This window comes from Panthera tigris, chromosome F3, assembly GCF_018350195.1.
Source record: "Panthera tigris isolate Pti1 chromosome F3, P.tigris_Pti1_mat1.1, whole genome shotgun sequence".
Lineage (NCBI taxonomy): Eukaryota > Metazoa > Chordata > Mammalia > Carnivora > Felidae > Panthera > Panthera tigris.
This window is the reverse complement of record NC_056678.1, coordinates 56,572,716-56,584,764: the sequence shown is the minus strand read 5'-3', so window position 1 is coordinate 56,584,764 and position 12,049 is coordinate 56,572,716. Positions and strand designations below refer to the sequence as shown.

General features: G+C 34.1%; 2 long non-coding RNA genes across 2 annotated transcripts in view; one reads left to right on the top strand and one right to left on the bottom strand.

Moving 5' to 3' along the window:
* LOC122235802 overlaps window positions 1–4,344 on the bottom strand; it is a 37,115-nt gene extending 32,771 nt beyond the window's left edge. The window contains exon 1 of the long non-coding RNA XR_006213848.1: window positions 4,290–4,344. This is a non-coding gene — a long non-coding RNA (uncharacterized LOC122235802). The remainder of the gene's footprint in view (window positions 1–4,289) is intronic.
* Window positions 1–11,630, top strand: part of LOC107179225 — a 90,386-nt gene extending 78,756 nt beyond the window's left edge. Inside the window, exon 3 of the long non-coding RNA XR_001509834.2 lies at window positions 11,532–11,630. This is a non-coding gene — a long non-coding RNA (uncharacterized LOC107179225). The remainder of the gene's footprint in view (window positions 1–11,531) is intronic.
* The last annotated feature ends 419 nt before the right edge of the window (window positions 11,631–12,049 follow it).

Sequence of the window (12,049 nt, the reverse complement as noted above, 5' to 3'; positions counted from 1 at the left end):
GCTGATCGTTGAAACACCAAACCGGGGAGTAATAAGATCTGTTTTATTTCTCTTCATAACTCATTATTTTTCTTCATGAAGACGCAAACTTGGGCACAAAATATTTACAAGATTATAATGTGCGTGAATATGGAAAACATATTATCCAAATAGAGATCTGAATTGAAAATACCTAATTTCATAGGTAAGTGTTTTCATTCAGTATGCATTTTCAGTTAGTCTCAGAATTACTCCCCTTTTTATATTAGAAAAATGACAGAAATAGAATTTCTGATGTAATATACTCCAGTTTTTTTTTAATGAATTCTGTGTGATTTTATTTTAACACAATTTTTAAGAGACTGAATTCTATGTAGCTTATCCTATGTAGTCTTGCTGATTATTATTTAAACTCAAAAGTGATTTAATTACAGGTTATTTTCAAATCACAGAAAATCCAAATACCAGTACGTGATTTGAAATCTTATACAAACACAAAAACAAATTAAATATAATGCTTAATAAGCATGGCAGGAAAAATATCTGTAATTTGGAGGATTTTCTAGCATGAACAATTCTAGGCTTTGGTAGATATTGAGATTAGATTTCTCAGTTAATCAACAGAATAAAATTTCAAGCATCCCCAGTGAAAAAGAGGGAAAATAACTTGAAAGTTAATGCTTTTTCAGGGAAACCAATGACTGACGATTATGTATTCTAACAAAGAAACAATTGATATTACTTTTTAAAACACTATTTATGATGATACATTTTCAGTCTACCAGTTTGTAGCATTTCCTTGCAACATTCATTTTGAAATGTTACCCTAGATAATAGTAATCATATTAACTATTGGGGCACCTGGGTGGCTCAGTCACAAGCATCAGACTTTCTCTCACAGTTCGTGAGTTCAAGCCCCACGTCAGGCTCTGTGCTGACAACTCAGTGCCTGTAGCCCGCTTCGGATTCTGTATCTTCTTCTCTCTCTGCTCCTCCCCTTCTCACACTCTGTCTCTCTCTCAAAAATAAATAAAGAATTAAAACAAAGATTAAAAAAATAATAATCATATTAACTATTGAGTGTCTGTTTGTACCCTAACAGCTCCTTTTGTTTCTGTAAGGCCACAGGAGTTTGAAGTAGAATGTGTAATCGAAACATGTCAGAGACACCTTAAGATTTAACCCAACATCAGAACACCAAGAACTTTATTACTCAAGAGGAAAAGAATCAAAAGGATGCCTCTCACTTGGTTCCTTTTGGGAATATAAAAATAAATAGGAGGTGATGAGGCTTTGGGCTGCTCTGATTTTTTAACTTAATTAGCTTTTATTGACATGTAATATACATACAAAAATATACCAACTTTAAGAGTATGATTTGATAAGTTTTGACAGATTCAGTTGGTTAACTACCACCCCCATCAGGATTTAAGGATTTATATATATAGAAGTAAACCTAGGAGTAGAGACATGGAGTTGGGCCATGAGAAATTGTCAGTATTTTCTAAAGTGGCTGAGTATTTTGCATTTCCACTAGCAATACATGTAATTTTCAGTTGCTTTATATCCTCTTCAGCACTTGAAATTGTCAGTCTTTTAGTGAGTGTGTAGTGATATGTCATTGTGTTTTTAATTTCCATTTGCCTAATCATTATTGACAGTTAGTGTCTTTATGTATGCTTATCTTCCATTTGCATATCTCCTTTGATGAATTTGTCCAATCTTTCCTCATTTTTCAGCTGTAATTTATTTTTTTAAATTGTAGATTTGAAAGTATTCTTTATATATGCCATATGCAAGTCCTTTATCAGACACATATTTTGAAAATACTATCAGTATGTAACCTGCCCTTTTATTTTTTACATGATGTCTCTGAAGAGCAATTTTTAACATTTTTGGTGAAGTCCAATTTAGCATTTTTTTTTAACATTTATGCTTTTTATTTCTATCTGATAAATCTTTAACTCAAGGTCACAAGGATTTTCTGTTTCATTCTAGAAGTTAGCTCTGTGATTTAGAGGTAGTGTGAATTTAGAATTTAACTTTTCTACATTGTATGAGATAAGGAAGGTTGGTTGGTTTGTTTTGCATATGAATATCCAATTGTTTATGTAGCATTTGTTGGAAAGACTATCCTTTCCTCATGGAATTACCTTGACATATTTGTTGTAAACCAGTTGGTTATATATATGTGTTTATATCTCTTCTTTCCATTCTGGCCCATGGGTCTGTATGTCTACCTTTATACAAGTAAAGTAAGTCTTGAAATCAGATAGTTTAAGTCTTCCAAATTTGTTATTCTTTATCAAAATTGTTTTTAACTATTCAAGATTCTTTTGAATTTCTGCATAAATTTAGAATTAAATTGCCAATTTCAATGAATAAACCTATTAGAATTTGGATTGGGATTGCCAATTTCAACAAATAAATCTACTGATCAATTTGAGGAGACACTTTGGTAGAATCAATCTGGGGGCAATATCATGTTTTTTTTAAATCAATAAACATAGCACATATCTCCATTTATTAAGTTTTCTTTAATTTGTCTCAGCATTTATTTATAATTTTCAGAGGAGGTGCAAGTATTTGCTTCAATTTAATCCATAATTTATATTTTATGTTCTTGAAATATTTTGATTTTTAAGATAGAAGTGTTTTTGTGTATATGTTTTCTTTGTTTTGTTTTTCACTATTGCTCTTATACTGTGATCTTGCTAATTCACATATTAATTCTAGTAAGTTTTTGGTAGGTTATTTAGGATTTTCAGCATAAACAATTATGGCATCTGTTAATACAGAAGTTTTTACTTTTGTTTGTCTTTTGTTTCTTTTCCTTGCCTTTGGCTCTGGCTAGAGCTACCAGTGCAGTGTTCAAAAGAATGGGTGAGAGCCATAATGCTTGCCTTGTTTATGGTCTTTTACTCTTTTACCATTCAGTATAAGGTCAGCAGTAGGATTTTTGTAGTTCTTTTCAGAATGACAAAGTTTCTTTCAACTTTTAGTTTGCTGAGAGTTTTTATTATGAATGGGTACTGGTCTTTGAGAGAAAGCTTTTAGTTTTTCATCAGTAAGTATTAAATTAGCTATAGTAAAAACTATTTAAATGTTCTCTTCTAACTTGAGGAGATTTTTTTCTACTTTTATTTTGCTGAGAGTTTTTGTCATGAATGGGTGTTGAAATTTGTCAAATGTTTTCTCTGCATCTATTGATATGATCATATAGTGTGTTTTTTTTTTTTTAATTCTTATAAACAAGAGATAGTCACACGGATTGAGTTTCAAATGTAAAACTAGCCTACTTTCCTGGGATAAAGCCAAGATAAAGCTAGTTGATTATGATATGTTACCGTATTGTGTGTTTCTTAATTTGCTTTTCTTAAATTAACAATTGTTGTGTCTATGTTCAGGGGGGATATTCAGGTTTGGTTTTCTTTTTTGTAATGTATTTGTTATTTTTTGATATCAAGTTGCTGATTATCTCATAAATGAGTTGGGTAATATTCCCTTCTCTTCAAGCATTTTCTGAACATTAGTGTAGAATTCTTGGTGTCAATAAATTTTTTTTTAATTTACCAGTGAAATCATTTAGTTGTAGGGTTTTCTTGGTGGAAAGTTTTTAGAACTATGAATTATATTTTATTATAGATATAGGACTGTATTTATAATATTTTCTTATTATCTTTTTAATTTCTGTAGGATATGTAGTAGTGTTCTTCTTTGATTTCTGATATTCTTTTGTGTTCAGTCTGGCTAGTTGGTTAATTATATTGATACTTACAAAGAGATAATTTTTGGTTTTATCAATTTTCCCATTTTATCTCTATTTTTTATTTCACTGATTTCCATGCTTATTTTATTTGTGCCCTTTTTTGTGCTTACTTTGGTTTAATTTGCTCTTTTTTTAAATGTTTATTTATTTTTGACAGAGAGTGCAAGTGGGGGAGAGACAGAGGATCCAGAGCTGGTTCTGCACTGAGAGCAGAGAGTTGGGTGTGGGGCTTGAACCCACAAGCCATGAGATCATGACCTGAGCTGAAGTCAAGAGCCAGATGCTTGGGTGTTGAGCCACCCAAGTGCCCTAACTTGCTCTTGTTTTTAATATGGAAGATTACATCACTGATTTGAAACCTTGCTCTCTTTTCTAATATATGCTCTTTTTTCATTGTAAATACCTTTTTAAATTCTGGTTTTTGCTATAGTCCACATATTTTGATATATTATGCTGTTTATTAATTTATTGTTTCTCATTTTGTATCCACCGTTCTTTGTTCTTTTTTGGGAAACTGAAGATGAGCCCTGTAAAAATTTACCTTTGATGAGTTGGCACAGTGTTAGCTTTGTCAGTAGTGGGTTCTAGTAGAACACTAAAAGACAAAAAAGAAATAGTCTTCATTCTGGTATGATTTTATTTTTCTCCCATAGCAACCAATGATATGAGGGAGGCCTGACAATGGCCAACCATCAGTGAATTTTCCAGCATTCATGTGGGTTGTTTCTAGTGGAACAACTCCATACTGCCAGCACACAATGGGGGACACTTTCTGCAAAGAAGATGAAATACTCCATCACTACAGTGAACTTCTCTTGGTCTGCTGATAGTGGATCAACTCTGGCCCCATAATACTCTACAGTAAATTTCTTGGCCATCATATAAGCTCTTTCTTAGCACCAGCTCTAGCCAGCCAACACTAATTCAACTCCTTTTATTGTCCTTATGCAGGTAATCCTGATAGAATAGCTGTAGTCTACCTGCACTCTCTGTTGAGCTTCTTAGACACTCAGTGGCTCTTCCTACTGACTAGCTGTGGATTCAACCTCTTGCAAATTTGTTTGTCACAGGCAGGTTGCAGCTTCCTATAGCATTTATATTCTCTCCAACAAAGTCTTAAACTTATACTAGTTTTAGGGGAGGTGGATTTCTTTCCAATTTTAAGCTCTTCCTTTGTGTATTCTCCCTCAGCTTACAAATAGGAGATGGTTTCTGCATTGGCTAGTCTCATATTCTACAGTTAATCATCTCTTGCTAGTTAATAATTCTTTGCATTAAATTTTCTCTATTCAGTATGTTGTGATTTCTAGCTACTGATTGGAACTGGATCTAATACCCTTGTGTTTTTATCTTCTTTCAGTTTTAAATATATTCTTATTTCCCTTGTAATTTTTTCTTTGACAAAAAGGGTATTAAAAAGTATGGTGTTTTAGTTTCATGTATATGGGATTTGCAGGATAACTTCATGTTATTGAATTCTAGTTTAATTTTGTTGTGGACAAAGATCATACTTTATATGATTGCAATATTTTTTATTGTAGTAAAAACATATAACGTGAAATCTAACTTATTAAATTATTAAGTGTATATTATAGTATTGTTAACTATATGCACATTTTTGTGGAGCCAGTCTCTAGAATTTTTTCATCTTGCATGACTGAAACTCTATATCCATTGTATACCAAATTCCCCATATCCCGCTCCCATTCAGTCCCTGGCAACCATCTTTCCACTTTCTATTCCTTGAGTTTATCTACTGTAGACATCTTGTATAAATGGAATCATGCAGGGGCACCTGGGTGGCTTAGCTGGTTGAGTGTCCCACTCTTGATTTCAGCTCAGGTCATTATCCCAGGGTTGTGGGATTGAGCCTTGCACTGGGCTCCATGCTGAGTATGGAGCCTGCTTAAGATTCTTCTCTCTCTTTCTCCCTCTGTCCCTTTCCTGCTCATTTACTGTCATAAATAAATAAATAAATAAATAAATAAATAAATAAATAGAATCATGCAGTATTTGTCCTTCTGTGTCTGGCTTGTTTCACATAGCATAATGTCCTCCAGTTTCATCCATGTTCTCACAAACAGCAAGATTTCCTTCTTCTGATGGCTCAGTAACATTCTATTGTACGTATATATCATGTTAAAACATTTTCTTTATTCATTCATCTGTTGACAGACACTTAGGTGGTATCCATATCTTGACTGTTGTGAGCAATGCTTCAAGGAACAAGGGAGCAGAAATGTCTCTTCAAAGTCTGTGTTCAGTTCTTTTAGATAAATCCCAGAAATGGGACTCCTGGGTCATATGGTAGTTCTATTTCTTAATTTTTTGAGGAACTTCCATACTGTTTTACATAGCAGCTACAACATTTTATAATCCTACTAATAGTATACAAGGGCTCTAATTTCACCACATCCTCACCAAAACTTGTATTTATTTTCTGTTATTTATTTCTTTTTTTAATGACCATCCTAATAGGTAATGGAGGGGTGATATCTCATTATAGTTTTGATTTGCATTTCCATGATGATTAGTGATGTTGAGCATCTTTTCTCATACAAATTAGCCATTTGTATGTCTACTTTAGAGAAATGTCTATTCAAGTCCTTTGCCTATTATTTAATTGATTATTTTTTTATTGAGTTATAGGAGTTCCATATACATTTAGGATATTAGACTCTTATCAAATATATGGTTTGCAAGTATTTTCTCCCTTTCTTTATGTTGCATTTTTCACTGTACTGATTATTTCCTTTGATGTGCAGAAGATTTTTAGTTTGATATAGCCACACTTGTCTATTATGTTTTTATTGCCTGTGCTTTTGGCATCATTTCCAAGAAATCATTGGTAAGATCAATGTTATGGAGAGTTCCCTTTATTTTTTTCTTCTAGGAGTTTGATAGTTTTATATACATGTTTAAGTCTTTAATTCACTTTTAGTTGATTTTTGTATACAATGTAAAGTAAGTTCAATTTCATTTTTGCATGTGGATATAATACAATACTGCCAATACAATTTGTTGAAGAGACTGTCCTTTCCCCATGTGTAGTCTTCACATTCTTATTAAAGATTATTTGACTATCCATGAATGGATTTATTTCTGGGCTCTCTATTCTGTTCTTTTGGTTTATATGTTTGTCTTGTTGTGAGCACCATATTGTTTTGATTACTGCAGGTTTGTAATGTTTTAAAATCAGAAACTGTGAAGCCTCTAGTTTTTTTTCTTTCTCAAGATTGTTTTGTCCTTTTTTCTCATGATTGTTTGGCCTGAAAACTGTGCTTCCATATGAACTTTTGGATTTCAGATAGTTTTTCTATTTCTGAAAAAAAATTGCCATTTGGCAGAGTATGCATTGAATCCACTTGGGTAGGTATGAGCTTTTTAATAATTTTAAGTCCTTTAATTCATGAATACAGGATGTCTTTTCATTTACTTGTGTCTTCTTTAATTTCTTTTAGCAATGATTTTATAGTTTCAGAGTGCTGAAATACACTTCACCTCTTTGGTTAAATTTATTCACAAGTATTTTCTTTTTGATGTTATTGTAAATGGGTATCATTTTCTTGGTTTCCTTTTTGGGTTGTTCATTGTTAGTGTATAGAAAAGGAACTGATTTTTGAGTGTTGATGGTATCCTGCAACATTGCTGAATTTGACTATTCTCACAGGTGTTTCTGTGTTTCTTTGGGGGGAGGTTTCTTGTTGTTGTTGTTTTTGGTGAAACCTTTAGGGTTCTCCAAGATTATGAGCCTGGGTGGCTCAGTCAGTTAAGTGTTTGACTTCAGCTCAGGTCATGATCTCGGGGTTCATGAGTTCAAACCCCACATCATGGTCTCTGTTGTCATCAGGGAGCCTGCCTCAGATCCTCTGTCTTCCTTCCCCTCCCCAGGTCTCTCTCTTAAAAGTAAACATTAAAAAAATATTATATCATCAATGAAGAGAGATAATTTTACTTATTCCTTTCCAATTTGAGTGGCTTTTCTTTTTCTTGCTTAATTGCTTTGTATAGGACTTCCAGTATTGTGTTGAGTAGATGAGGTGAATGGGCACCTTTATCTTTTTACTGATCTTAGAGGAAAGCCTTTGCCTTTTTACCATTGAGTATGATGTTAGCTGTGGGCTTTACATATGTGAACTTTATTGTGTGGAGATGATTGCCTTCTATTCCTAGTTTGTTGACTTTTTTTTATCGTTAAAGGGTATTGAATTTTGTAAAATGCTTTCTCTGCATCTATTGAGATGATTATGTGATTGTTATTTTTTGTTCTGTAATGTCGTGTATCACATTGATTATTTTTATCCTGGCATCCCAGGGATAAATCCCACTTGGCCATAGCTTATTGAGCCTTTTAATGTGTCATTGAATTCAGTTCACTAATACTTTGTTAAGTATTATCTGTATTCATCAAAGATATTGGTCTATAGTTTTCTTATAATGTCTTCGTCTAGCTTTAGTATCAGGATAATGCTAGCCTCACAAAATGAGTCTGGAAACATTCCTATTTTTTGGAAGAGTTTGAGAGGGCTTGATGTTAATTCTAAATAGATGTTTTATAGAATTCTGCAGTAAAACCATTTGATCCTGGGCTTTTCTTTGTTGGGAGGATTTTTATTAGTGTTTCAATCTCCTTATTAGTTATATGTTTGCTCAGATTTTTCTATTTCTTCATGATTCAGTCTTGGTACATTTTATATATCTAGAAATTTATCCATTTTTTGGCATTTAATTGCACACAGTAGTCTCTTATAATCCTTTTTTTTCCCCTTTGGCATCAGTAGTTGTAATGTCTCCTCTTTCATTTCTGATTTTATTGGGATCCATTCATTCTTCTTTTTCTAGTTCCTTGATATATAAAATTAGGTTGTTTACTTGGGATCTTTCTTCTTTTTCAAATGTGGGCATTTGCCGCTATAAATTTCTTGTTAGTAATGCTTCTGCTGAATCCCATCTTTTGTCATATTGTACTTTTGTTTTTGTCTCAAAATTTTTTTAATTTATCTTTTCATGTCTTCTTTGACTCATTGATTGCTCAGGATGCGTTATTTCATTTCCACATAGTTGTTAATTTTGGAGCTTCCCTTCTGCTTTGATTCTAGTTTCATTCCATGTGGTCAGAAAAAAAATCTATGTGGTATCATTTCAGTCTTCTTAAATTTGTTGACATGTTTTGTGACCCTAATACACCTTTGAAAATATTCTGAATACACTTGAGAAGAATGTGAATTCTGTTGCCAATGGGTGAAATACTCTGTATGTATCTGTTGGGTCCGTTTCTTCTATAGTGTTATTCCAGTCTTCTGCCTCCTTATTTATCTTCTGTCTAGTTGTTCTATTATTGAAAGGGTATTGAAATCTACTGGTATTGTGTTGCTGTCTCTTTCTACCTTCAATTCTGTCAATTTTTGCTTCATATATTTGGGTTCCTATATGTTTACAGTTATATATTTTTAGTAAATTGACCCTTTTATTACTGTATAATGCCCTTCTATGTCTCCTGTAAAAGTCTTTGAGTTTAAAGATTATTTTGTCTATTATAAGTGTGGCCATTCCTGAACTCTTTTGTTTACCATTTTCATGGACTATCTTATTCCATCCCTCAGCCTATGTGTGTTTTCAAATCTAAAGTGAGTCTTGTAGGGGCGCCTGGGTGACTCAGTCGGTTAAGTGTCCAACTTCGGCTCAGGTCATGATCTCACAGTTCATGGATTTAAGTTCCGTGTCAGGCTCTTTGCTGACAGCTCAGAGCCTAGAGCCTGCTTCGGATTCTGTGTCTTCTTCTCTCTCTGCCCCTCCCCACTCACACTCTGTCTCTCTCTCAAAAAAAAATAAATAAATAAACATTAGAAAATTTTTAATTAAAAAAAGTGATTGATTCACCACCATTATAGTATTACAGTATTCTATATTTGTTTCTTTATTTGCCTTTACCAGCAAGCTTCATCCTTTCATATATTTTCATGGTGCTATCTATTCTCCTTTCATTTCACCTCAAAGGACTCCTTTTAGGATTTCTTGAAAGGCAGTTCTAGTGGTGAGGACTCCCTAAGCTTCTGTTTTTCTGAGAAAATCTTTATTATTTCTCCTTCAATTTTCAAGGGCAGTTTTGCTATAGATAGATAGATAGATAGATAGATAGATAGATAGTGTTCTTTGTGGTTAGTTTTTGTTCTAGTACTTTGAATACATCATCCTGCTCCCTTCTGTCCTGCATGGTTTCTACCGAAAAGTCTGCTTATAGTGTTATGGAGGGTGCCTTATACATGACAAAGCTGATTTTTTCTTGCTCCTTTCAAAATTCTCTCTTTGTTTTTGACTATTAACAATTTGATTATAATGTGTTTCAGTGTATCCTTCTTTGAATTCATCCTCTTTGGAATCCGTTGGCCTTCTTGGATCTAGATGCTCATTTCCTTACCCAGATATAGAAAGTTTTTTTGGCCATTATTTCTGCAAGTAAGATTTCTTCCCCTTTCTTTCTCTCTCTTCTCCTTTTAGGACTCCCATAATTAGTATATTGTTCTGGCTGGTGGTGTCCCATAGTTCCCTTAGACTGTCTTAACTTTTATTCATTCTTTTATCTTTTTGCCCCTCTGACTAGATAATTTAAAGTGATCTGTTTTTGAGTTCACTGATTCTTTCTTCTGTTTGATCAAGTCTGTTACTGAACCCCTCTACCGAATTTTTCAATTCAATTATTTTATGGTCACTTCTAAAATTTCCTTGGTTTTTAAAAATATTTTCTCTTTGTTAACATTCCAGTTTTATTCATGCCTTGTTTCGCTGAGCTCATTGAGCATCTTTATGACAGTTACTTTTAATTCTTTGTCATGTAATTCCTATATCTCTGTTTCTTTAGGGTGAGTTTCTGGAGATATATTAATTCCTTTGTTTGGGTCATGTTTTACCATTCCTTTGTATGCCTTATACTTTGTATTAGGATCAAACACCTCTTCCAGTCTGTATAGACTGTCATAGTACAGAGAAAGATCTTAACCAATCAGCCCCACAAAGGATTCTGGGGACTTCTCCAAGCTTTCTGTGGATATGTTCTCTCCAGCCTTGTGTGTGTAAATTCCCAATTAAACAGGTTTTACAAACTTATTTGTCTTGAAGCTTAGAAATCCTTACACCCTCTGTTATCTGTTTGTAGTGCTGTAGATTCTCTGGAGTTGCTGTAAGTTGCCCAGCTGTTTTTTGCTCTCAGAAGTCCTCAGTTATCTGGAGTACATTGGGTCCTGTCAACAATCTGAGTTGGAGAAATTAGAAACCAGTCCCTGAGGCAGCAACCCTAAAATCCAGAATATTGGACAAACCCTCCACTCTTCCCTTTTTCCCCCTGTGAGTAAAGCAGCTGAGTTGTATTTTCCTGTTTGTTGTTCCATGTGCTCTTTGGAGCAGCAGTAAGCCACCTAGTGCCCCCAGGCATTTATACCAGTTTAGTTCTCTGAGACTTGTGACAGAGAAGCCAGTTCCTTGGGCAGCACTTGCATCCCAAGCTAGACTATTGGATGGATGCTTCAACTCTTTTCCTCCCTGGGGATAATCCAGGAGTTGGGAGTTTTCTCCCACTCATTCCACTCTGAGCCTTGGATAAGGACTATGGCAAGAGAGTATGTGCTAGTGCAAAATGTCACTTTTTTTCCCCCCGCAGTGGCCCCTGACTGGGGACCCTTTTCTGCCAGCACTCAGATTCAGGCAAAGCAAATACTAGTCCCTCAGGTAGCCTCCTGAAAAGTCTACACATTAAATGCACGTTTCAGTGTTCTCTTTCTCTCCGCAGGGAGAAGCCAGGACTTGGGATTTTCCCCTCAATCACCATGCTGTGCTGATGTGAGGAGCTCTGGTGAGTGAGTGACATACACTTCTCTAGCAGTTTTGATGTGGCTGGTTCCATGCCTCTCTGGAATGCAGGAGACTCTTACCTAGCTTTTGGATTTCTCATCAAGGGAATTGTTCCATGTATTGATGTTGAATTGGTATCTCCATGGAGGGAGAATATCTGGTGCTTCCTATTCTGCCCTCTTGCTGATGTCATCTGATTTCAATCTTTTTAAAATTACTTAAAAATTCGTTTTATGCCTTAGATTATGGACTAGTTGTATGTTCTTTGAAATTAATGGCATTGCACTGTCTTTGGATGCTACGTTCTATAAATATCAATGAGATCAAGTTGTTTGATAGTGATATTCAGATTTTCTGTATGATTTGCCAATTTGCTGTCTCTTCTTTCTATCACTTATGAGTCAATAGTGTTAAAATTTGCAATTATAATTGTGGGGTTGTCTACTTTTACTTTTT